This window comes from Bubalus bubalis, chromosome 21 (assembly GCF_019923935.1).
Source record: "Bubalus bubalis isolate 160015118507 breed Murrah chromosome 21, NDDB_SH_1, whole genome shotgun sequence".
NCBI lineage: Eukaryota > Metazoa > Chordata > Mammalia > Artiodactyla > Bovidae > Bubalus > Bubalus bubalis.
Window position 1 is genome coordinate 30,763,276 of NC_059177.1, and position 27,990 is coordinate 30,791,265.

At 38.4% G+C, this 27,990-nt stretch overlaps 1 long non-coding RNA gene across 2 annotated transcripts in view; it reads right to left on the reverse strand.

The window, feature by feature from the left end:
* LOC112581125 overlaps window positions 1–27,990 on the reverse strand; it is a 470,843-nt gene that overhangs the window by 104,298 nt on the left and 338,555 nt on the right. For both annotated transcript variants that reach the window (XR_006547413.1, XR_006547408.1), the window contains one exon: window positions 5,112–5,163. This is a non-coding gene — a long non-coding RNA (uncharacterized LOC112581125). The remainder of the gene's footprint in view (window positions 1–5,111; window positions 5,164–27,990) is intronic.

Consider the following 27,990-nt stretch of genomic DNA (forward strand, 5'->3'; position numbering starts at 1 on the left):
TACTGTTTCTATGAAAATAAGTTTTAATTATAATTGTGAATTTTAATAATTATGAATTATATAACTTCATTATAATAATTATGAATTAGAATTAACAGTGAATAAGAGCTTTATAAAAAACTTAATTTGAAGAGTTTATGCCATGAAGGATGGGTATAAATTCAATAGGAATGTCCTTTACAATTAAACATCTATATTAACATAAAAGCTAAAGACAGAAAGGTGTATGCAATGTTAGTTATATTTTATATTCTGAAAATATCAGACAATATTAGGTCAGTTGAGATAAGCTATTAGGTTGTGTTTTCACATGTGCATTAAAAAGTAAATAGTACTTAACAAATTCTCTAATTTTTTAAAATAGCTTACAGCACCCAGTGTTCCCAGCAGTCTCCTATTTAAGTACTAACCAGGCCTGATCCTGCTTAGCTTCTGAGATCAGATGAGATCAAGCACATTCAGGGTGCGATGGCAAGACCACAGACAGAAATTAACAAATTCTTGATGTACTTTTCCACATCTTAATGGGAAGCATTTTAACATATTGTTGACCAAGCAGTTGATCATGACAGAGTTATCACCAACCTGTGCTTGCTCTTAAAAATTCTTTGCACGAGCGAGTGTCAGAAGAGTGGAAGAAAGTTTTGGGGAATAATAATGGAACACTCTTTAAGTGATGCTAATGTTCATGGTGGCACAGGAGATAGGAGTATTCGAAAAATACAAACATCAACAACTGCGCAAAACACAAATTCAGAAGAGTTGGACTATAAATGTGCAGAAATTTTAGAAAGATTTCAATTTATTTTACTTATGTTTTACTTTTTCTGTTTGCACAAGTGTGAAATATGATAAAAAATGTGTCTAAGTCTAAAACTGTTCTTTTGGTAAGTACAGAATAAAAATTCTAGGTGGTAAGAAAGCATCACATTATAGTTTGAGCAGCGCTGTGCTTCTGCTTTTTCTTTCCTAGTGGAAAATTAAAAAATGGTGCATCTTACAATTGACAGTATCTTAGATTCAATGAACTATGGGACTAAGTTTGGACCACACCCTTCATTGTCTCCAAAATGAAGCAAAGAAAATGTGAGAGAAATTGAGATGAAAATACTGACCAAGAAGGATACTACCTACTTCTCTCCTCCTCCCCATTAAATGGAAAAAAGCAAAGATAATAAGATATATTCACTGCATTGTTGATTAATAAAGACAAAAGTACAAAGTTGGTGAGCATTTTCTCTATGGCAAAGTGTGTCATGATTAAACAAATAATTAAATCGATTTCATAGATGATTTTGGTGTTTAATCTTAGTTTGCCACTGTCACTTAATCTGAAATCCAATTTCATGTCTGCTTTGTACATCAAAGAGCAACACAGGTCCATGCTATATATTTCTCAAAGGAAAAAGTTCAATTAAAAGAGAAAAACTTTCCCAAATAGTAAGGTTGAAGCGGATGCATTCGGTAGAGTATCACTACATTTGGCAGTTCTATAGAGCAAGTCGATTTTCTCCCAGATAAATTATTCTTCAAGAATATCTTCAATGTCAAGCCTAAAACGTTGTCTTTACAATACTGCCAGTCACTTATTGTACACGTTCTCTTTCAACTGATTTATCTATCAGGGTCTTTGTGTCTCTGTTGATTAAAAGTCAACCCTGCATACATTTCATTTTCCTGATCTATTTGACAGAATCCGAGGGAAACAGTGGAGGAGAGGATCCTGCTTCCATAGTTACATCACTCTGTTTGAGATTCCACCGAAATTCAGCAATAAATAATACCAACTCCAGCTTTATAATGTAACTTCCATTTTATGAAAAGCTATTTTCATTTTGGCACATTAACTAGTACAATATGAAAATGAAAAATCCTAAAGTGAATATAAAAATCTGTATACCCTCCAGCTGATTCTTCAAAGTTCATTTTCAAAATGTACTTGTTTGGAGAGTCTCTGCAGTAGGAAAACTGTATTTACCAAACCATGTAGCACATTCCTAGACAGACACAATACCACTAAATCAGTCCATTTAATGTTGGCACTTGCCTTCCTTGAGAGTTTGATTTCGAGCTCTGTTCTCCTTTTCTCACTGATAATATAATTTTTGGAGTATCCAGGAACTGCTGGCAAATTTCAATTATACCTAGTTGTAGCAGGAACAAAACCATGTGTGGCACAAAGAAGGCCATATTTCCCAGCCTCCCTGCAGTCCAGTGGGATCATGTGATCCTATTCTGGCTAATAGAATGTGGAGAGAAGAGATACATCCACTTCAAAGCCTCATCTTTCTGTTTCTTTGCTTGTTGGATGACAGATACCAAAAATCCAGGAGGACTCTTGAGATTTCGTGAAAAGATGAATAAGAGGAGGTAGCCTGGGTTCATGTGTGCCTCTGGGGAGCAGAACAATCTGTCATTTCCAACTCACATTTGACTATGCCAAGAGTACATTATCAGCCCCCATACGGCAAACTGCTGAAATGCTGGGCCCGTTTGTTACAGCAGCTAGGGTTACTTAACCTGACTAGAAAAAAAGAATCTTACAGAGAAGTCCCCAACTATATCCTTTAGTAGCTCGACTAGGTATTTTATAATATAGACAGATGGCCTATAATATAGGCCTTCATAACATGGGAAACCATAGTCCAAATGCTCAATAAAAGTTCTGCACATTCATCCCTCTGCTTCAGAAATATTTGAGGGTACCTGTATTTCAAGCTTTGGGATAAGTTCAGGGCACATAATAATAAGCTAAATAGACATGGTGCTTTTCTTCACGAAGGTTATAGATCAGGAGGTAGATTCCAGGCAATGGATCATACATATAAATGCACAGTAACAACCCTGATCATTTCTATTACATGAGTATCATGATCTTATCAGACATAAAGATAGAGGCATTTGCCTTAATTAAGGATGTGCCCATGAAGAAGGATTCCATGTTAGGGGGACAGATATGCAATTACTATGTAGAATTTAGATAGCATGAAATAACATGAAAGCCAGATTACATGGGGGTTGGAGAATAAAAGGGGATTAGTGTAAGATGAGCCTGGATGAGAATGCAGGGCCAAACCATGCAAGAGTAAGTATTGATATTTTCCTCTTTGCTCAGACACTAAATGCTTTTTTCTCTTTGAAAAAGACTGCCCCAGCTACCGTGTCGAAGAATGGATTGAACATTAACATGTACCTATATTTACATGAAGAGAGTATGTAACAACACGAACATTACCTGTCAATATACAGATACCTCAGAAATAAAAAGAAATATAAAAACAGCTCAGCACTGGACATGTTTTTGAGATTGGATGGTTGTTTTGGTAAATTTTGGTTACTTAAAAATTTTTGCCTGCCCCCCTCCCCCAACCCCTTTAAAGCAATTACAGATCATCTAGTCGTTCAATCTGGTAAGTCTGAGACAGGAGACACATGCCTTAGGACACTGAGAACACCCAAAACAAATTAACTGCAGCAAAATATGAGGCTAGTTTGAGGGACAATTTTCTCTTCAGTGATTCTAGCACCCATTGCCTTTGGGAAACCTACAAGTCACTCAACCACACCAGCCACTGAGAGGGACTCCCTATAAGAGGCATTGGGATCCCCCGATTCTCATTACTGGAACAACATTCCTACATTTCAGTTTCTCCAAAGAATTTTTGAAGATGTGTACTCCAAACAGAAAGGAGAAAGATGTCTTCAGCCTCCCTGATTTACACAGATCTCAAGCATGGATGCCATCTTTCTTAGACTATCTCCCAAATCCTGAAAGAATTATATGTTGATGGCTCCAAGCTTTACCCTGATTTTTTTTTTTCCTCTCTGTATATAAAAACCAGTGGTATACAGGCTTACAATTAAATAATCATCTTGAGACATTCCCTGTCAAAATTCTGGGCCTCAATCTGATTTCTTGCCCTTGTGATTCAGGCGGGGGAGCCTGGCAATCACACCTTTCCAAACACATAAACAACAGAACAGGTTCATACTGGCCCTCTCTCCTCCATGCATGAGAAAAAGACGTGGGAGCCCAGCTCTTTCTGGCTTTTCATGTTTAGATCCACTACACCTTTCTAGAAGCAGTATCTACAGAGAATGCTAAATAGGCACCCCTTGCATTGAGATGCCTCTAAAAGATATTGCTTCCCTGTAAAAAAGGATGATTACTTCCAAGTAGCTATTTTCTAGGTACAATTGTAGACCTTCAAAGTCAGTTTGTTAATTTGGTGATATTAACTTTTGAGTCACTTGACTAGTCAGTTTAGGAAGCAACAATTCTCTTAAAACTCTTATAATTACATTTGGACAAGTTTGCGCGTAGGACCACAAGTCCACCAGCTTATTATAACCATGGCGCATTTCACACACCATCTTCATTATCTTGTGCTAAAGAAGAGAACGCACACTCTTCTGTGGGTAATTTTAGATCGGCCACTGACACACTCCACAGTGTTTATAAAGAAAACAAAACTTGGATGTTGGCCCTTTTAATTATAACTGGCAGAACTGCTACACCCAAAAATCACATAATCTCTTCACCATATTATATCTTTGAAGACATCTGCTTACAAAGCAGTAACAAGGAACTCGGAATCTAAAAACAAACTTTGTACTAGATTGATTGGTTTGGCGAGCCATGCTTCTGAAGTACTGGCGGATTCTGAAAGATGTCTTCCTGAACTTCAAAAAAAGCTTAAAATATGCTACCATGGAGCTACATCAAATTGTCCTTGGTCTGGACTGGCAGATTAGAGCCCATTATTAGGGTCCCTATTATTGCTAAAGAAAGTCAACTGGCTCAATGGAAGACGCCATAAATTTCACCAGCCATTTCTACTGGTTCACAGTTTCCAAATAAATGTCTAGCTAATGAAACATTTTGATAAGTTTGGGGCACTATTTCACCTGAGAAATCACCACCCTCAAGGTGCTATTTTCTAGGTGTTTTAAATAATATTTTGAGGATGATTGAGAACACTAGACACTCTACCAAAGCTGATCTATGACATCATCTCAACTATTCATCAAACATGTGCTTCTCTTCTCATGAATTTGGACATGATCTGAGCTCATTTTTGAGTTATTACTCCGTGATCCTAGTCACTTACCTTGGGGCAGATCTTATAGCTTGCAGAGTTTCTAAGCTCATGGTACTTTAATCTGAAAGATAAAAATGGAACAAGTACTTATTAGTTAAACTGTGCTCTGCAGATGGGTAAGAATCTTTCTTTTTCTAGGTGAACTGTAGACATGTATTTGAATTAAGAGTGTGAAAAAAAAAAAAAATCCAAGCCCAATGCAAAAGCCTGAATTTGTTGCCAAAATAAAATTGCCTACGTTTTATGTAGTCATCTAATTCATAAGGTTCCACCCTCCTTCCACAACTCCAGCCAAAGAGTCTGTTTTTCCTTCCCTCACAGTATTTTCTGGAATCCAGGACTAGTTGTTAAGCCCTAACGTGACTTTAGATGCCTGCTGGAAAAGTGAAAGCAATCTCATTGTGCTGCATGAGTTCAACCAAAATGATTCATGTTGAGGTTTGACAGAAAACAACAAAATTCTGTAGAGCAATTATCCTTCAATAAAAAAATAAATTAAAAAAATGACTAACGGATTTCAACATTTAGAATATCCAATTGGACAAATATTTACTGCTCAGTGAGCACGTTTATTTTAAGAATCTTAGTCCAAAATGACTTTGCTGGTGTTAATGCTGTGAGCATTTGTCTATATTTCAGACAAACTGATCCCCCTGACCTCGGATGTTAAAAATTACAATTGTAAATAGGTACACTGCCTACAAATTCTCAAATTGTGTATATATTTTTTAAACATCAAAAGTGCTCAAAACACTTCAAAGATGTTGACATTTTGTTGTCATTCTAACATAAATTTTATTAGCCGAAAGTGTGTTTTTTTTCCTTCAAAATGTTTTTCTGAGAAGCGCAGAGTAACTGCTCTAAATCCAGAGCACTGAACTATTAACTGTTAACAGGGGGTGGGTTTTCAGGTTCCGGTATTTTAGTGCATGCATGGATGTAAGTATTTTGCTCATACTTCTCTCTCTTGCAAATATGTAAGCCAAGAAAGTTAATAATTTTGATGTGAATTAAAAACTTCTGAAGGTCTTCATATACGAAGCACGGACTTGAGAAACATTATTAGAATTAGCAAACCACTAGGAGAACAGAAAGTGTGAAAGTAAAAAAAAAAAAGAAGAAGAAGGATTACAGCATGAAGAATGATTTATTTTAATGGAGCTAGTTCAACATTTCCATTTTGGGTATGTATGGTACAGTTTCTCCAACATATTTTCTGTTTTCTTTTTTTGCTAGGTCAAGTCAGGAAGACTTTGGCTGAAGAAAATCAGAACAGACAAGAGATAACACATGAGAAAAATAAAACTATTCCATGAGGCTGTCATTCTAGAACTTTCTGTTTGCCAGGGAGTGAGACTGTAATTTTGGGACTAGGTATATTTGGGTAAAGCCTTGGGTTCTCAGGACTTGCAGAGAACACAGAGAGGGCCGAAGAGCAGCAGGGGCTTCTAAACAGAAGAGTTACACAGCATGTGCTGAATCTTACTTTCTTTACGGTGTCTAGCATTGTATCTGCAGAGAGACGTCCCAGTTATAACTTTTGGGTAGCTTTTATGCAAGTTTGCTTTGTAGGCTTGGTCTTTTAAGGTGTTTTCCCAGGCCAAGTAAAATCTTGACCCTCAAAAGAGGATACATACATATGTACCCACTGCAAATGAATTTGCCTCCCAGGCTGCAAACACAAAATTCCTTGCAGGCGCAGAGAATCTAGAAAACCTGTGACTTTAGCACGGCTCTCTCAAATGTGAAGGAAGCAAGCTCTCAGCTTCTTTTTCTTCTTGTAGGGGATGTAAATATGTACTTTCTGCAATGAGTAATGGTACTAATAAAATTATGTTTATTGTTTTATTCATGCCATTTAATTATAGAGGGAGATGGGTAGTCAGGTAACAAAACAGCCATAAACAAGGGAAGGGCTCCTGTGCTCTTTTAAAATCAATACTCTAAAACAATTGGGAAGAGCATTAATAGAATGCCCAGTGAAAGACAGACTCCATAAACCTCAATGTTCACTTGGGGTTCGTCAAATAATGGACCGTTGGCCTATTTTTCAAGCCACTTTTCTGCAGTAACTTGACATTTGATAGGATTACCTCTGGATTTTGGTGCGAGTCTCTGCCGTGCCTGAGAAGATTGTCATCTTTTGATTTAAAGATAACAGCCGATCATGTGAAAAGGTTCTGTAGAGTCAGCCTGTGACTCATAACCAAATATCAAGAAAGATTTTGTCTACAGTTTGCTTTCTTACCTCACTGTTGTAACTGAAATGATCAAATGACTAGTTTCCATTATAAACATCGTCTATTTATTTTATAAAAAAAAAAAGTCTGACATTCTTCAGAGATGAAATATATGAGGATCATAAAACTCAGAGGTGTTTCTTTCCCCCTGAAAACTCAAAGCATTGCTGATTATAATTTCAATTCCAAAGTTTCACCAAAAAAGATGAATCAATTTTGTTTAAGCAGAACATTGAACAATAAAAAGAAAAACCCGAATGGGTCAGACATAGATAAAACTGAATTATGAGGCAATGGAATTATACACAGGAGAACAAACAAAACACATCTAAAACATACCGGCAAGGCAACTGACCATTAAAAATACAGTTAATAAGTTCCCAAACATGCAAGTACGAATTTTAACATTGAGCCTCCCAATTGCCAATTTCAAAAAGTGTAATGAGTTTAGAGTAGCCTTTTTATTATGCATAGTTTTATGTCTTTGGATTTCAAAATCACCTAGCATGCATGTTCAACTTTGCTACAATTTCCGGGCTGTTTTCATTTCTATTTTAAAAAGGCTAAACAGTAAGATGTGCCTCTGCTTTGCATTCTAATTGCACGTAACTGATTTGCACAGCAGAACAAAAAACTCATTTTCAGATTAAGAATCGTGCACTAAGAAATAATTATTGTTCTACCAGAAAAAAAAAAATTTCCCACATCCTTCTCTCCTCATTTATGGAAACTGATTTCTAGGTTTCCCCCGGGTTGATCTCTTTTATAGACCACCATGCATTGCTCTTTAGGGACTAAAATAATGCAAATGAAAGCAAGGAACATACAACTGTTTTGACTACATTCTTCTGCTTGCAACATAACACTTGCCTTTTATTATTTTATCTTCAACAATCAAGGGGTGACTAAATGGTTGCAGGTGGTGATGAAAATAAAAGCCATCCATCATTATTTATTAGGCATGAAAAAGATACACAATAATGTAATTTAATCTCAGAGCAGACAATTATTTCCACATATTGATAATACAATGTGAAAACTGTCATGAATTCTAATATGATATTTTGGCTTTATTGGTGCACCACGGCCAGCATGACAAATAATGAAATTGCATCAAAAAGAAAAAAAAAGATAATTATGTGCATATGCCAACATCAGGGATGGGAAACATATCACCAAATTTTTAAAGCTTCTTCATTATTACTTGAACAAGCCAAAAGTTTGAAGTGGAAAAAGGCACATTTTCAGTTTTTGCTATTTAAAACACAATCTATTACATTCACACCACAATCTATAATCTGAATAAACACTGACTATGTAAGTGTTTTATCATATAAAAGTTTTGAAGACCAGCCAGTCTGCTAAAATATTTGCAAGAAGTATATATACACTATAGGGTCAAATTTCTAACATGTTCTTTGGTTCACTGTAGTCTGGTAAAAATCTGCAGATGAAAACTCTGTGATCTCTACTTTGGGTAGCATACACATGGCTATTAAATGTAGCAAAGAACGTACCTTTTAGCCAAATAAAGCAAGAAATGGTTGAAAATAAACATCTTTGGTAGGAAAAATCCTGACTGATGAAATGCCTGGGCAAAAAAATGTGAAAGCTAGTTTTTCGTTATGTTAAATGATTCCTACTTCTACTAGGTTGTTGAACTCTACCTTCAAATAGCACTTGGAAGGTGAAAATATGACAAAGAAGGAACAAACTAGCATTTCACCTCTGTAGATGGGAACCCAAAATCATCTAATGATATCTATTTGAATAGATTTTGGTTTCTGCCAGAAGAGCAATCATGACTAGAGACTTTCCTAGTTAGAAATAAATGAGATGATTTTTAAAGTAACTGTTAATTATACAGTGTACACAAACACACACATTTATGTGTGTGTACACACCGTATAATGAGACACACATATTCATTCTACAGCATACAGACACAGCATTCTCTTTCTCTGTACTTTCTCAGAGACTAATTTATTTGCAGTTCACATATAGATTAGAAATAGGAATATAAGCTTATTGGATAAGATAAATGACCTCCTCTTAGAAAAATGTCTTTTAGAATTATTAAGGAAGGAAAATATTTTAGACTTGGATTGAGTGGTGGACAAGACCTGGAAGAAAAAGTGTCTCTGAGTGATCACAACACTGAGACCATTCTGGGCTCGGAGAGAAAATTTATATATCGTGTGGTTACTCAATTTTATAAAGGGAACCTAAGAACAAGTGTAGGCACTGGGTAGGAAAAACAAATGAAAGGAATAATTTAAAAAGTCAATAAGCCACAGGAAATCTGGAGACTGTTTCAAAACACCTTATTGGAAGCCTAGCAAAAGTATGTGCCAGAGATCAAAGGGACACTTGGAAATGTGGCCCAACTAAGGAAACCAGGGAGATCCGCAAACTATGGCAGGTCAGGTGTGAACAAGAATGCAGGCGAGCCAAAAGAGAATTCAAGAGTCCCTTGCAAGTGACTCCAAAACTAATAAAAATGTTCTTCAAAATATATCCATGGCAGAAAACCAAGTAGAGAACTAATGGGCTGATCAAGTGACCCCCTCTGGGCAAAAGAGATATTCTTCTTAGAGGATAGAAACCCTTCTGACTTTATTAAAGATGCTTCATTCATTTATACACTGACTTTAATTCACTCATTAAATTATCCATCCATCCTATCATCTATTTATTAAAAAAATATAGAATGCCTACCATGAACCAGACTTTGGGTTCAGTACTGGGAATACGGGCTTCCTTGGTGGAAGTACTAGAGAACCCACCTGCCAATTAGGAGATGTGGGTTTGATCCCTGGGTCAGGAAGATCCCTTGGAGAAGGAAATGGCAACCCATTTCACTATTCTTGCCTGAAAATCTGATGGACAGAGAAGCCAGGTGGGTTACAGTCAATGGGGGTCACAAAACAGTCAGACATGACTTAGTGAGTAAAGAGCAACCGGGAATACAGAATGACATAGGCCATTCATTCATTTATTCTTTCTTTTCACTCATTCATCATCGATTTATCCATACATCCTGTGTTTGGCTACCTATTCATTCCATCAAAAAATTACAGAATGTATATCCTGAGACAGACCTTAAGTTAAATGCTTGGAATAGATTAATACATAAGGCATTCATTTAGTCAGTCAACAAATATTTGTGCCAAACCCTGGTCTAATTCTTTGAGACAGATCAGTGAACAGCAGCAGAGATACTTGCCCTGTTGGAACCAACTTTCTTTTCTAGCAGAGAGTAGCAGTGGAGGTAGGCAACCTATATGACCAACAATTAATCACAAAATCAAAAGCGATCATTTTAATATGATAGGTATTGATATTATGAAGGAGAAGTTCAGGCAGTTGTGAGTGTCTGATGGTGTGTACTTGATTTAATAGACCTACAGGAAGAAAGCAGAGAGAGTAGCAGGAGGTGAGGATGAGCACATGGCACAAAGGTCACATTATCTGGGACATGAAGAACACTAGACTCTACCTGAAGAGCAAGAGGAGCAGCTGAAGGCTTTAAGCAAGTGTGATCTACTTGAAAAGTCTGATAGGCTTCTTTTCAAAACCCATCTTGGCCCCGGGCTTCAAGTGGAGTGAAAGTTGAAATCCATGCAATGACATACGAGACCTTCTATAGTATATCCACTGTCAGTCCCTGACTAAATTTTTTTCTTTACCACCTCCCCCTGCTCAATCTATTCTAGCTACACTGGGCTCCCTGTGTCCACTGGCTATTTCCTCCTCTTGCTTAATCCAAATGGATGCACCCTTACCTTTGTCAAATCCTTGCTCAAATCTCCCCTTGTCTATGAGGCATGACCTGAGGACCAGAATTCCCTGCCATCTCTACCTTATCCTGCTTTGCACTCCCCTACCCCACCTTGTAGCATTCACTGCCTTCTGATGTACACTTTATTACTTTGTATCCTTGGGTTCTGCATCTGTGGATTCAACCAACTGCAGACTGAAAATACTTGGGGAAAAAAAAATTGAGCAAGTCTTGAAAAGGGAAACTTGAATTTGCCAGTAACTAGTTACACAGAGTATTTACAACTATTTACACAGCAATTTACATTGTATTTATAACTATTTACATAGAATGAGGTATTACAAGTAATCTAGCAATGATTGAAAGAATACAGAAGGGTATGCCTAGGTTATATGCAAAGGCAGCACCATTTCATGTAAGGGATTTGAGGATCTGTGGATTCTGGTATCTACTGGGGCTCCTGGAACCAATCTGTCCCAGATAGTGAGGGATGACTGTGCAAACCGTCCTTATTCTCTATTTATTGTGCTTTGCTTCACTGCACTTCATAAATGTTGCTTTTTTTTTAACTGGATGCTTGGGGCTGGTGCACTGGGCCGACCCAGAGAGAGGGTATGGGGAGGGAGGAGGGAGGAGGTTTCAGGATGGGGAGCACAGGTATACCTGTGGCGGATTCATTTTGATGTTGGGCAAAACTAATACAATATTGTAAAGTTCAAAAATAAAATAAAATTAATTAAAAAAAAATGAAGGTTTGTGGCAACCCTGTGTCAAGTTAAGTCCACCTGCATTATTTATTTTCAAAAGCATTATTTTAAAATTAAGGTATGTAGATTGTTTTTTAAGACAGCATCATTTCACACAGTAGACTACAGTGTAGTGTAAATATAACGTTATATGCAGTGAGAGACAAAGTCATATGACTCACTTTAGGGTGGTATTCCCATTACTGCAGTGGTCTGGAATCAAAACTTCAGTATCTCTGAGGTCTGCCAGTACTGTCTGTATCTTCCCAGGAAAATGGATTCTTCATGAGCCAAGAGTTTGTGTCTTTTGTTCACATTTACCTGAGTCAACTAAAAACTGAAGTAGTGTCTGGGACACACACTCAACAGTCATTTGCTGAACAGATGAATTAATGAATAAGTTGGAAAACATGCTTATATTGGCATTTAAAAATGACTCTGGTTGAAGTTTGAAGAATAATTTGGGAAAAATTAAGTGTAGATCTAGAAAAACAAGAGGATATTTTGAGGGGCTAATAAAAAGCAATGGCAATTTAGGCTAGGGTGAAGGTGTCAGAAATGGAGAGAAGTCAACTGATTTGTAAGATTTTTTAGTAGAATCAACTCCTGCTTGTAGCAGAGTGCTGGAGTTGGTACGTACTGGTTTACGAGAGCCAGTGATTAAATTTTGAGTAATTTTGTTAGTTGCCTGTTAAGCATGGTTTTCAAAAATTAAATTATATCAACTTGTAATTAATTATATTAAAACAAAGTTAACAAATATTCAACAGGAATTAATTCCTAAGCCTCTATTTTACTATGTTTAACTATTACCTGGACCTAACAGAAGCAGAAGATATTAAGAAGAGATGGCAAGAATACACAGAAGACTGTACAAAAAAGATCTTCATGACCCAGATATCAGGATGGTGTGATCACTGACCTAGAGCCAGACATCCTGGAATGTGAAAGTCAAGTGGGCCTTAGAAAGCATCACTACGAACAAAGCTAGTGGAGGTGGTGGAAGTCCAGTTGAGCTATTCCAAATCCTGAAAGATGATGCTGTGAAAGTGGTGCACTCAATATGCCAGCAAATTTGGAAAACTCAGCAGTGGCCACAGGACTGGAAAAGGTCATTTTCATTTCAATCCCAAAGAAAGGCAATGCCAAAGAATGCTCAAACTACCGCACAATTGCACTCATCTCACATGCTAGTAAAGTAATGCTCAAAATTCTCCAAGCCAGGCTTCAGCAATACGTGAACTGCGAACTTCCTGATGTTCAAGCTGGTTTTAGAAAAGGCAGAGGAACCAGAGATCAAATTGCCAACATCCGCTGGATCATGGAAAAAGCAAGAGAGTTCCAGAAAAACATCTATTTCTGCTTTATTGACTATGCCAAAGCCTTTGACTATGTGGATCACAATAAACTGTGGAAAATTCTGAAAGAGATGGGAATACCAGACCACCTGATCTGCCTCTTGAGAAATTTGTATGCAGGTCAGGAAGCAACAGTTAGAACTGGACATGGAACAACAGACTGGTTCCAAATAGGAAAAGGAGTTCGTCAAGGCTGTATATTGTCACCCTGTTTATTTAACTTCTATGCAGAGTACATCATGAGAAACGCTGGGCTGGAAGAAACACAAGCTGGAATCAAGATTGCCAGGAGAAATATCAATAACCTCAGATATGCAGATGACACCACCCTTATGGCAGAAAGTGAAGAGGAACTCAAAAGCCTCTTGATGAAAGTGAAAGTGGAGAGTGAAAAAGTTGGCTTAAAGCTCAACATTCAGAAAACGAAGATCATGGCATCCGGTCCCACCACTTCATGGGAAATAGATGGGGAAACAGTGGAAACAGTGTCAGACTTTATTTTTGGGGGCTCCAAAATCACTGCAGATGGTGACTGCAGCCATGAAATTAAAAGACACTTACTCCTTGGAAGGAAAGTTATGACCAACCTAGATAGCATATTCAAAAGCAGAGACATTACTTGGCCAACAAAGGTCCGTCTAGTCAAGGCTATGGTTTTTCCAGTGGTCATGTATGGATGTGAGAGTTGGACTGTGAAGAAAGCTGAGCACCGAAGAATTGATGCTTTTGAACTGTGGTGTTGGAGAAGACTCTTGAGAGTCCCTTGGACTGCAAGGAGATCCAACCAGTCCATTCTGTAGGAGATCAGCCCTGGGATTTCTTTGGAAGGAATGATGCTAAAGCTGAAACTCCAGTACTTTGGCCATCTCATGCGAAGAGTTGACTCATTGGAAAAGACTCAGATGCTGGGAGGGATTGGGGCAAGAGGAGAAGGGAACGACAGAGGATGAGATGGCTGGATGGCATCACTGACTTGACGGATGTGAGTCTGAGTGGACTCTGGGAGTTGGTGATGGACAGGGAGGCCTGGCATGCTGTGATTCACGGGGTCGCAAAGAGTCAGACACGACTAAGCAACTGATCTGATCTCATCTGATCTGATGCTCTCAAGGCTATTTATGTCTGTTGTGTTTCTATGGGAAATATCAAATGGTGTGTTACTGGGCAAATATTTTCAACCCTGTATTCAGTTATGTCACACTGGTAGCTTGAAATTAGAGAAGTATTTATTCCTTGGTAATTGTCAAATGCTATATGATTTATAGCATTTGAGCTTGCTGATTGAGCTTGCTTTATTATCTTGCTGATTTTGCAGACTTAAGAAAGTGATGGAGAAAATGTTAATAATACAGATTATTTTTAGAAGTATATCATGTCTGCAGATATTTCATTTCGAATATCACACAAAATTGAGGAAATATTACTCCAGGATGTGAAAACAGTTATCTGATTCAGCAAAGAAGTCATTCACATCACTGATAAAAGAATGAAATTCTGACATATATCTGTGTTGTTTCACTCTTATCTTTTCTCTTTAATGCAAGGCAAACTATCAATCAACATATGTATCTGAGTTACTTGTTAGTTTCAACCTTAAGTTGGCTATGGAACCAAGAGTTTTGCAAAATCAAAACATTTTATGAGAATTCATTGGCTTATCATTGTAAGTTGTGTACTATAGATTCTTTTTCTAAATTTTTTTTTTTTTTTTTGGCTGTGCCACATGGCATGTGGGATCCTAGTTTACTGACCGGGAATTGAACCCATGTCTCCTGCAGAGGAAGTATAGAGCCCTAACCATTGGACTACCAGGGAAGTCCCTACATATTCTTTATATTAATAAAATATGTATGTGTGTGTTAGTCACTCAGTTGTGTCAGACTCTTTGTGACCCCATGAACTACAGCTTGCCAGGCTCCTCTGTCCACAGAATTCTCCAGGCAAGAATACTGGGGTGGGTTGCCATTCCCTTTTCCAGGGGATCTTCCTAACCCAGGGATCAAACCTGGGTCTCTCACATTGCAAGCAGATTCTTTATTGTCCAAGCCACCAGGGAAGCCCAACAAAATGTATAATAAATTTAAACATATAAACATTTTCTTTCTGGAGAACTGATTGTTAAATAGTGTATCACTGATTATACAGGGGTCAAAGAGACCCTTATATACCCAGAGACAGAGAATAATAAAAAAATGCTGCAAGTTTTTGCCTTCAATTGACTAAATGATGGATCCCATAATTCTATACAGGAACATATAGGTTTGATATAGGAACATCAAACGTAGGTTTGATGGATTGGGTTAGGGAAGGTGGTGTCATGGATCAGGTTGGGTGATATTGAGTTTGAAGAGACAGGTAGCAGCAACATGGTGGTGTCATGAGATAGAAGCCACTGGACTGTCTGACTCACTCCATGGAGTTCAGATACCTTGAAGAGCTGCCCAGTACACAGTGGACTTTTCTTACGTAAGAGATGGATTTTGGTTGTGGTAAGCCATTGAGGTTTTAAGGGCTGTTTGTTACCACACCACAATTTAGATTAGAATGACCCTTATAGAAATTACTGTTGGAAATAAGCATTATAATATCAAAACCTAAAATAGGAGGCACTGACTTGATATTTCTGTGAAACAAGAAAGAAAACAAATTTCATGGCTCAGAAACAGAGGATGCAATAGAATAAACAATTAAATCTGATCCCGTGGAAGAATGGGAAGCTGTGCTGGAACTTTGGAAAGAGAAGCCAGCATATTTTGAAATGAGTAATGATGGGAGAAGACAATATTGGGATATTCAGACAGCTACTCAAAACCTGACTTCAGACACTCAAGACTACGCTGCAGAGGAATTATAAATGTGATCTTTTAAACATAGTCTAAAAGACTCTGCTTTGAGAATGATGAGTGTCTTCTCAGAAGTACGTGTGGTTCTGTAGATATTGACAAACAGAAAGAGGAGAAGGAGATGTGTACAGAGCCTAGCGTTATCATAGAGGAATCTTGTTTTGGAGTCAAGATTTTCTAACGTTCTGTATGTTCAATAAATAAAATATTTCAGATATAAAGATGAACAAGAGTGCAACACTGATATACAAGGGAGGCAGACTTGTCTTGGTATTCAGGAAGGAGATTCAGTTCAGTTCAGTCCAGTTGCTCAGTCGTGTCCGACTCTTTGCGACCCCGTGAATTGCAGCACGCCAGGCCTCCCTGTCCATCACCAACTCCCAGAGTTCACTCAGACTCACGTCCATCGAGCCAGTGATGCCATCCAGCCATCTCATCCTCTGCCGTCCCCTTCTCCTCCTGCCCCCAATCCCTCCCAATATCAGAGTCTTCTCCAATGAGTCAACTCTTTGCATGAGGTGACCAAAGTACTGGAGTTTCAGCTTTAGCATCATTCCTTCCAAAGAAATCCCAGAGCTGATCTCCTACAGAATGGACTGGTTGGATCTCCTTGCAGTCCAAGGGACTCTCAAGAGTCTTCTCCAACACCACAGTTCAAAAGCATCAATTCTTCGGTGCTCAGCTTTTCTCACAGTCCAACTCTCACATCCATACATGACCACTGGAAAAACCATAGCCTTGACTAGACGGACCTTTGTTGGCAAAGTAATGTCTCTGCTTTTGAATATGCTATCTAGGTTGGTCAAAACTTTCCTTCCAAGAAGTAAGCATCTTTTAATTTCATGGCTGCAATTACCATCTGCAGTGATTGAAGCCCCCCAAAATAAAGTCTGACACTGTTTCCACTGTTTCCCCATCTATTTCCCATGAAGTGATGGGACCAGATGCCATGATCTTCGTTTTCTGAATGTTGAGCTTTAAGCCAACTTTTTCCCTCTCCTCTTTCACTTTCATCAAGAGGCTTTTTAGTTCCTTTTCACTTTCTGCCATAAGGGTGGTGTCATCTGCATATCTGAGGTTATTGATATTTATTCCGGCAATCTTGATTCCAGCCTGTGCTTATTCCAGCCCAGCATTTCTCATGATGTACTCTGCATAGAAGTTAAATAAGCAGGGTGACAATATACAGCCTTGACGTACTCCTTTTCCTATTTGGAACCAGTCTGTTGTTCCATGTCCAGTTCTAACTGTTGCTTCCTGACCTGCATATAGGTTTCTCAAGAGGCAGGTCTGGTGCTCTGGTATTCCCATCTCTTTCAGAATTTTCCACAGTTTATTGTGATCCACACAGTCAAAGGCTTTGGCATAGTCAATAAAGCAGATATAGATGTTTTTCTGGAACTCTCTTGCTTTTTCCATGATCCAGCCGATGCTGGCAATTTGATTTCTGGTTCCTCTGCCTTTTCTGAAACCAGCTTGAACATCTGGAAGTTCGCAGTTCACGTATTGCTGAAGCCTGGCTTGGAGAATTTTGAACATTACTTTACTAGCGTGTGAGATGAGTGCAATTGTGTGGTAGTTTGAGCATTCTTTGGCATTGCCTTTCTTTGGGATTGGAATGAAAACGGACCTTTTCCAGTCTTGTGGCCACTGCTGAGTTTTCCAAATTGACTGGCATATTGAGTGCACCACTTTCACAGCATCATCTTTCAGGATTTGAAATAGTTCCAGTGGAATTCCACCACCTCCACTAGCTTTGTTCATAGTGATGCTTTCTAAGGCCCACTTGACTTCACATTCCAGGATGTCTGGCTCTAGGTGAGTGATCACACCATTGTGATCATCTCTGTCGTGAAGATCTTTTTTGTATAGTTCTTCTATGTATTCTTGCCACCTCTTCTTAATATCTTCTGCTTCTGTTAGGTCCATACCATTTCTGTCCTTTATCAAACCCATCTTTGCATGAAATGTTCCCTTGGTATCTCTAATTTTCTTCAAGAGATCTCTAGTCTTTCCCATTCTGTTGTTTTCCTCTATTTCTTTGCATTGATCGCTGAGGAAGGCTTTCTTATCTCTTCTTGCTATTCTTTGGAACTCTGCATTCAGGTGCTTATATCTTTCCTTTTCTCCTTTGCTTTTTGCTTCTCTTCTTTTCACAGCTATTTGCAAGGCCTCCCCAGACAGCCATTTTGCTTTTTGCATTTCTTTTCCATGGAGATGGTCTTGATCCCTGTCTCCTGTACAGTGTTCGAACCTCTGACCATAGTTCATCAGGTACTCTATCAGATCTAGTCCTTTAAATCTATTTCTCACTTCCACTGTATAATCATAAGGGATTTGATTTAGGTCATACCTGAATGGTCTAGTGGTTTTCCCTACTTTCTTCAATTTAAGTCTGAATTTGGCAATAAGGAGTTCATGATCTCAGCCACAGTCAGCTCCTGGTCTTGTTTTTGTTGACTGTATAGAGCTTCTCCATCTTTGGCTGCAAAAAATATAATCAATCTGATTTCAGTGTTGACCATCTAGTGATGTCAGGAACTATTCCACGTCAAGGTCAGGAGGGGCAGTGGTGAGGAGATGCCCCTCGTCCAAGGTAAGGAGCAGTGGCTGCACTTTACTGGAGCAGCCGTGAAGAGATACCCCACATCCAAGGTAAGAGAAACTCAAGTAAGACGGTAGGTGTTGCACGAGGGCATCAGAGGGCAGACACACTGAAACCATACTCACAGAAAACTAGTCAATTTAGTCACACTAGGACCACAGCCTTGTCTAACTCAATGAAACTAAGCCATGCCCGTGGGGCCATCCCAAGATGGGCAGGTCATGGTGGAGAGGTCTGACAGAATGTGGTCCATTGGAGAAGGGAATGGCAAACCACTTCAGTATTCTTGCCTTGAGAACCCCATGAACAGTATGAAAAGGAAAAATGATAGGATACTGAAAGAGGAACTCCCCAGGTCAGTAGGTGCCCAATATGCTACTGGAGATGAGTGGAGAAATAACTCCAGAAAGAATGAAGGGATGGAGCCAAAGCAAAAACAATGCCCAGTTGTGGATGTGACTGGTGATAGAAGCAAGGTCCAGTGCTGTAAAGAGCAATATTGCATAGGAACCTGGAATGTTAGGTCCATGAATCAAGGCAAATTGTAAGTGTTCAAACAGGAGATGGAAACAGTGAACATCGACATTCTAGGAATCAGTGAACTACAATGGACTGGAATGGGTGAATTTAACTCAGATGACCATTATATCTACTACTGTGGGCAGGAATCCCTTAGAAGAAATGCAGTAGCTATCATGGTCAACAAAAGAGTTCGAAATGCAGTACTTGGATGCAATCTCAAAAACGACAGAATGATCTCTGTTCATTTCCAAGGCAAACCATTCAATATCACAGTAATCCAAATCTATGCCCCAACCAGTAACGCTGAAGAAGCTGTAGTTGAACGGTTCTATGAAGACGTACAAGACCTTTTAGAACTAACACCCAAAAAAGATGTCCTTTTCATTATAGGGAACTGGAATGCAAAAGTAGGAAGTCAAGAAACACCTGGAGTGACAGGCAAATTTGGCCTTGGAATACAGAATGAAGCAGGGCAAAGACTAATAGAGTTTTGCCAAGAAAATGCACTGGTCATAGGAAGGAGATTACATACCGATTTGAGGAAGCCTAAAGTCGATGCTAATAATCAGGAAAATGTTGACTGTTCAATAAAAGACAAACGTATTAAGAGAAAAAAGTAAGTCAAATATTTTTTCTTCTGAGACCAAAGATTGAGGAATCACTGATTGAGAAGAAGATATAAGACATCTCAAAATTGAAAGGACAGTTGGTATTTTGGATTAAAGAGGCAAAATTCTAAGTTACTAATACAAAATTATTGAGATAAAATAGATTTAACAGTTGAAAATTAATAGATATAAATACACTTTTAAGCTACTCTCTAGTAAATTAAGCCCCAAATAAAGGGCTTCCCTGGTAGCTCAGCTGGTAAAGAATCTGCCTGCAATGTAGGAGATCCCCATTCAATTCCTGGGTAGGGAAGATCCCCTGGAGAAGGGATGGGCTATCCACTTCAGTATTCTGGCCTGGAGAATTCCATGGACTGTATAGCCCATGGGGTCGCAAATAGTCGGACATGACTGATCGACTTTCACTTTCACTTTTAAGGCGATCTAAATTAACATTAACAAACATGAAAAATATGGAATTTTATCTGACCCATATTAAACAAGCTCCAAATAATCTGTTGTAAATTCACATGTATTTAAAGCGCTTTTGGTCAAAATCAATAGAATTACCATCCACAGTGAAGGGTATAATATTTTGCTATCTATACCATACTTGATGATGTATGAGTCTAAATTTATGATACTGTAAAGAAGAAAGTGAATTCTGATTCCAAGCAAGGAAGAGCTTTCTAATAATTGTTACTGCTTAATTGTTTTCAAATATTTCCTTCTCCAATGGGGGAACCATTTTCCCCTCCAAATCTTAAAACTATATAAAAAAGATACAAACAGAACTGCCCTTCTTAAATCAACCTACTTAGAGCTGTAATCTCACTCACTGCCTCCATTTTTTAACAGCTTTATTGAGGTATAATTGACAAAATTGCAAGTTATTTAAAATGATGATTGATATATGTATACATTGTGAAAGGATTCCGCCTTCAGGTTAATTAGTACATCCATCACCCCATATATTTACCTTTCTTTTCTTTTGAAAATTCATTTTTTTGGGAGAACACTTAAGTTCGTCTCTCCTAGCAAATCTCAATTATTCAATTCTAAAAACCATGGTACATATTGGATCTTTTTTTTTTTTAATTTTATTTTATTTTTAAACTTTACATAATTGTATTAGTTTTTCCAAATATCAAAATGAATCCGCCACAGGTATACATATTGGATCTTAAATCTTATTCATCTTATAAATAAATGTTTTTCCACTTTCATTAATCTTTTTTAAAAAGCTTCTCTAAGATATAGAGTTAATGTTAAGACCAGCCCCTTCTTTTGTTCTCTGTATCCCAGAGCCTCTTGCCCTCTCGATGATGTAGTCCTGCAATCAAGCTCCTTCCTTTCAGCCCCATTCATTTTGTCCTTCCCTTTGGTTTTGATTTGTTCCCACCAACAAACAATGTTCCAGTGTCAACCTCCTTAATTCACATTGCTTATCCTCAAATTTCCTTCCATCTACAACCCTACTGTTCTACTGTCTTCAAAGGAAAACTTCTTAGGCAATAGCTATAGTTACTCTTTCTCTTGTCCCAAATTTTTCTTTCTTTTTAAAAAAATCAATCCACACTGGGCTCTTGTCAAGGTGAACTTGACCTTCACGTGGAGACATTCAACTTCTGTTCTCTTTTTACTTGAATTCTCAAGCATCATTTGAAAGGGTGGTTCCTTCCTTCCTTCCTGGAGCATTCTTTCCTCTTTGGTGTTCTTAAAGCAACATTCACTTGATTTTCCATGTGTTCAGGGACTGCTTTTCAAGCTTATCTCTTCCCCCTTATCATTTCATTTAACCTCTAATTGTTGAAACACCTCATGGTTGGGTCCTAAGCTTCAACTCTGCTCTATCTACATTTTCTCTTAGATGATTGCATGTTTTCAAGACATTAATTATAATCAATAAATATCTTAAATGTGTGTCTTGAGTCCTGACTTCTCTAAACTCTAAACTGTGATATGTAGCTGTCTACTCAATAGTTCTTTTTGGAGAGCTAAAATAGGAATTTCATTTAGTGAGGGTAATCAGAACTCTCTTTTCCTTTGTGAGTCTCTTCCTGTCCTCATTGTTCCCATTACAGGAAGTACAAATGCTCCTCTATTCAGTGAGTGAAAATCTAGGACTGATACTTGATTCTTTCTTTTATCTCCGCTCTCACAACCAACCACAATACATTCTCTCAGCTTTTCTTCCAACATACACTCCAGTGAAATCTAGTTCTTTTCAATCCTTCTGCAAATAGTCTCATCTGCAGTCAGGATAATCCAACAAGATTCCCCAACAACTACTCAGCTTGTACTGTACTCCAGCCTATTTATAATCTCCTTCCCACATAGTTGCTGCAGGTGGCAGTCAAAAAAACCCTTAACATGCTTCCCACTGCACTTAGGAAAAAGTCCCCACTTCTTACATGATGCGAAAGACTATGGGAATGGGTCCAACTGAACTTTCTGACTGGGTGCTCTGCCCCTCCCACCTTCTGTCTTGTGATCTAGTCCCACTGACCATCTTTCTGACCCTCAAACATGCCCAACTCTGTCCTTACTTAGGGCCTTTGCACATGTGCCTCTTCCTGGCCTTAATGGACTAACTTCTTATTATCCATATTTCAGCTCAACCTAACCTTGTCAGAGAGTTCTGGCCACCTTTTAAAATACATTTCTACCCCTATTCATGGTTCAGGACTCAAATCACACATATATTTTAATAATATATAACACTGTAGAGACAATTATTACATTGTATTGTCTTTATAGGGCTTTCAGCATCTGTAATTTTATTTTTTAATACAAATGTCTACATTATTTTCCCCTTTCCAACACTGTTAGTGGTTCCAAGCTACCTATAGGGAAAGTCCAAGCCCTTTAAAATGTCATCCAAACCTCCATGATCTGGCCTATCTGGCATTTTCTCATCTCTTTCTTATATCTATTTACTGCGTGTGAACCCCATTCTATTACATAATATACCCTGGTCTATATCCTTCCTCCAAGGTACACTTAAACACTTGCCTTTCCTTTATCTGCCAAGTGACCTGTATCTTTCTTTTAAAGACTCAGTTCAAATGCCACTGTTTAGAATCCTCAGGGAGAGCTGTTTACTTTTTATTCTGTATTCACAGCTGTGGGTACACCTGTCCATCTGTCTCAAATTTCCCACTAATGCATGGGAAAATGATTTATTCATCTGAGTATTCTCACCATTCATGTTGATTACTGTACAAAATAATTGTTTTGTTTGTATAGGTGACACATGCTTTTAATATCTGTCCCTTTCCTGAATACTTTGGTTTCTCTTTTTTGGATAGTTTTGGTTTACCCATCTTAATTGTGAAGTATGATGCTCAGAAAACTGTGTTTAAAATCTGTCATAACATCATACACACAGAAAAGAACCCAAAAACTTTAAAATGGATTAAAGACCTAAACGTAAGTCCAGACACTATAAAACTCTTAGAGGAAAACAGAGGCAGAACACTCTTTGACATAAATCATAACAAGATCTTTTTGGACTGACCTACTACAGTAATGAAAAGAAAAACAAACAAATGGGACCTAATTAAACTTAAAACCTTTTGCGCAGCAAAGGAAACCATAAACAAGACAAGACGACAACTTTCAGAGTGGGAGGAAATATTTTCAAATGAAGCAGCTGACAAAGGCTTAATCTCCAAAATATACAAACAGCTCGTGCAGTTCGATATCTAAAAAACAAAACAACCCAATCAAAAGATAAGCAGAAGACCTAAATACACATTTCTCCAAAGAAGACATGCGGATGGCCAATGAACACATAAAAAGATGCTCAACATCACTAATTATTAGAGAAATGCAAATCAAAACCACAATGAGGTATCACCGATCAGTAGGGTCATTATCAAAATATGTACAAACAGTAAATTCTGGAGAGTGTATGGAGAAAAGGGAACCCTCTTGCACCGCGGGTGGGAATATAAGCTGATAACAGCCACTAGGGAGAACAGTATGGAGGTTCCTTAAAAAACTAAAAATAGAACTACCATATGACCCAGCAACCCCACTCCTGTGCACAAAGCCACAGAAAACAATAATTCAAAAAGATACATTGCACCCCACTGTTCACTGCAGCACTATTTACAAAAGCCAGGGCACGGAAGCAAGTTAAATGTCCATCAACAGATGAATGGAGAAAGAAGACGTGGTACATATGTACAGTGGAATGTTGCTCGGCATTAAAAAGGAATGAAATTGTGTCATTTGCAGAGATGTAGATAGACCTAGAAAATATCATACAGAGTGAAGTAACCTGGAAAGGGAAAAACATATATTAATGCATGTATGTGGAATCTAGAGAAGTGCCACAGATGATCTGACTTGCAAAGCAGAAACAGAGACGCAGATGTAGAGAACAAATGTATGGACACCAAGGGGTAAGGAAGGGTGGCGGGATGAATAGAAAGACTGGGACATATATACACTATTGACACTATGTATAAAACAGATAACTAATGAGAACATACTGCAGAGTACAGGGAACTCTACTCGGTTTTCTGCGGTAACCTCAACGGGAATGAAATCCAAAAAAGAGGGGATATATGCATATGCATGGCTGATTTGCTTTGCTGTACAGCAGAAAGTGACAGAGCAGTGCAAAGCAAATATACTCCAATAAAAAAATAACATAAAATAGAAATAATAAATCTGTCATAAATGATTCCTATCTGTATCCCCAGCCTCAATTCCTGGCACATACTATCAGCACAACCAATGTATGCCATTGTACCAGCTGGAGCAGCCGTGAAGAGATACCCATGTCCAAGGTAAGAGAAACCCAAATAAGATGGTAGGTGTTGCGAGAGGGCATCAGAGGGCAGATACACTGAAACCATAATCACTGAAAACTAGCCAATCTGATCACAGGGACCACAGCCTTGTCTAACTCAATGAAACTAAGCCATGCCGTGTGGAGCCACCCAAGATGGACGGGTTATGCTGGAGAGGTCTGACAGAATGTGGTCCACTGGAGAAGGGAATGGCAAACCATTTCAGTATTCTTGCCTCGAGAACCCCATGAACAGTATGAAAAGGCAAAATGGTAGGATACTGAAAGAGGAACTCCCCAGGTCAGTAGGTGCCCAAGTAGGTCATGTATGGATGCAAGAGTTTGACTGTGAAGAAAGCTGAGCACAAAGAATTGATGCTTTTGAACTGTGGTGTTGGAGAAGACTCTTGAGAGTCCCTTGGACTGCAAGGAGATCCAACCAGTCCATTCTGAAGGAGATCAGCCCTGGGATTTCTTTGGAAGGAATGATGCTGAAGCTGAAACTCCAGTACTTTGGTCACCTCATGCAAAGAGTTGACTCATTGGAGAAGACTCTAATGCTGGGAGGGATTGGGGGCAAGAGGAGAAGGGGACGACAGAGGATGAGATGGCTGGATGGCATCACCGACTCAATGGACGTGAGTCTGAGTGAACTCTGGGAGTTGGTGATGGACAGGGAGGCCTGGCATGCTGTGATTCATGGGGTCGCAAAGAGTCGGACACAACTGAGCGACTGAACTGAACTGAAGACAGTACTATAGAACGTATGGTTGCATGCCTCACACTAGAACAGGATTATTCTTATCTTTTTTTCTGAACTCATGAGTACAATATGTGAAACCTGGTTATCTATAATACATAGATTTTATTTTAATAACATACTGTCATTACAACATGATGAGGTAAAATTATTTCTTGATATCTATCAACCATCAACAAATGTCCATTCAGCACCTACTATGAAGGTTGAGAAAAGAGATTGCATGAGTCAGGCTAGGCTAGGCTCAACTGCAGCAATGAGTTTACACATTTCCATTGTTGAACAATGTAAAGATTTATCTCCTGCTCATTTCACAGCCCAGTTAGGTACTGAGTAGGCAGTTCTTCCTGAGATGATTTAGGAATCCAGAATTAGTCCATCTATGGTCTTGGTCATCCTCCAAGGGCTTTGAGTCATCTTACATTCAGCCAGTTGTCAAAGAAAGAGAGAAAGGATTGGATCTCACAGAAGACAGAAGTAATGTACGTAATTCATGATCACAATCTATTGGCCAAAATTAGGTAAGCAGCTCTAAACCAACTATAAAGGAGGCTTGGAAGCACATGCCTAAGAAGAGGGTCAGTGAGAATACTGTCCACACAAACAGGGACCATAATGCCCTTTATCTACTATAGGAAGCATCCTATAGAAGGATGCTTCAACCTGATCTTTCTACTTGAGACAATTCAAATTTTAAGTGGAATTTTTTTTTCTTTTCCTACCTAAAAATATTTGCCACAGTAATTAATGACACTGTAAAGAAAGTTTGAAAAAAAAACAAAAGAAGAATATTTCATGATATGTGAGAATTGCATGAAATTCAGATTTCAGTGTCCATACATAAAATTTTATTGGAAAACTACCATGCTTATTCATTTCTATGTTGTCTATGGTTGCTTTTGCATTACAGCAGCAGAGTTGAATTGTGACAGAGATTTTATGTCTTGCCAAGCCTGAAATATCGACTTTCTTGTCATTTACAGAAAAAGTTTGTCGATACCCATTCAAACGAATTCAAATGGCACACAGTTTAGTGTTGATCAGTCAGTAACCAAATTACAAATCATTATAGTCTTTGAATTCATATTACAAGGGTGGGTCCCTGGAAACAGCTGATCTAAAGAAAGCAAAATAAAAATTCACCTCATAAATAGTCCAGAGTAGGAATGAACATGTTTTCAAACTAAATAGATCCTATTTAAGTAAAGAGGATTATTTGTATGTATTTGTCACTCAGTTGTGTTCCGATTCTTTGCAATCCCATTAACTGTAGCCTGCCAGGCTCCTCTGTCCATGGAATACTCCAGGCCAGAATACCAGAGTGGGTAGCCATTCCCTTCTCCAGGAGATCTTCCCGATCCAAGGATCAAACCCAGGTCTTCCTCACTGCAGGCAGATTCTTTACCTTCTGAACCACCAGGGAATTTACCTGTATTTTATTAGAAGAGACAAAAGTAAGATCTCTTCTTGTGTAAACACATGCTTCTATGCTCAGGTTGGGCTTCCCAGCTGGCACTAGTGGTAAAGAACCTGCCTGCCAATGCAGGAGACCTAAGAGACACTGGTTTGACCCCTGGGTCCAGAAGATCCCCTGGAGGAGGGCATGACAACCCACTTCAAAGGGCAACCTAGTCAGTATTCTAGCCTGGGAAATCTCACGGACAGAGAAGTCTGGCATGTGGGCTATAGTTCACCGGGTTGCAAAGAGTGGGGCACGACTGAGTGCACACACACATGCTCAAGTCATTCATTATCAAACTTCCAGCCCGGTGGTCCTCACTGTCAAAAGCAAAGTCTGTTACTCAGCTGATACTTCAGCTCCTGGCTTCAAAATTTCCTGACACAAGAGCCATGCTATAAGTCATAAGTCAGAGCTCTACCACTTACTAAGATGAGTAACTTATTGTCAGACACAGTGAGAATAAATGCTGGTGAACTTCAACCATCTCAATAAACACAGTGGGTTTACAAAGAACATCTGATAGATATTCAAGTTAGATTCTACTCTATTTACAGTGTAAGCCTTTAGAGTAAGTGTCCAGAGTAAACTATTTCTTCTCAAGATATTCTGCAATACAGAGTTCATTATTTCACATAGGCAATATTTAATGGATTATCTAACATATTCCAAGGATAATGTGGCTCCACAAAGCCAAACCAACTTAACTTTCTTATAGAGGAAGCTTCAACTATATGATGGAAATGGATGCAATGCTGTGACCCAGGGAAAATCCCCCACCTGATCTGCACCGAATTGCTCTCTTTGAACTCTGCTTTGGAGTTTCAACAAATGCTTGTTATGAGTTTCAAATTTTTTTCATTCCTAACTATATGAGTTGGACTTGCCTTGTTAGTGGAAACCAAACCCGTTACTCTATTTTTAATAAACATAGTAAAAGATGACTAATTTTTTTGCTCGTATCTGTATCATTGCTGCCTGCAATTACTCTTCTGAGGTCCTCATTTCCAAATAGAACCTTGACTGAATTCTTGTTATGAAAAGTTCATTGAGTCTAGTGAATGAGGCAAGTAACAGATGAGGAAACTTAAGGTAAATTTCTATTTCTCCTTATAACATTAAGTAAATCTTTAAATTTACTTTTAAATCTTGTAGCTCCTGG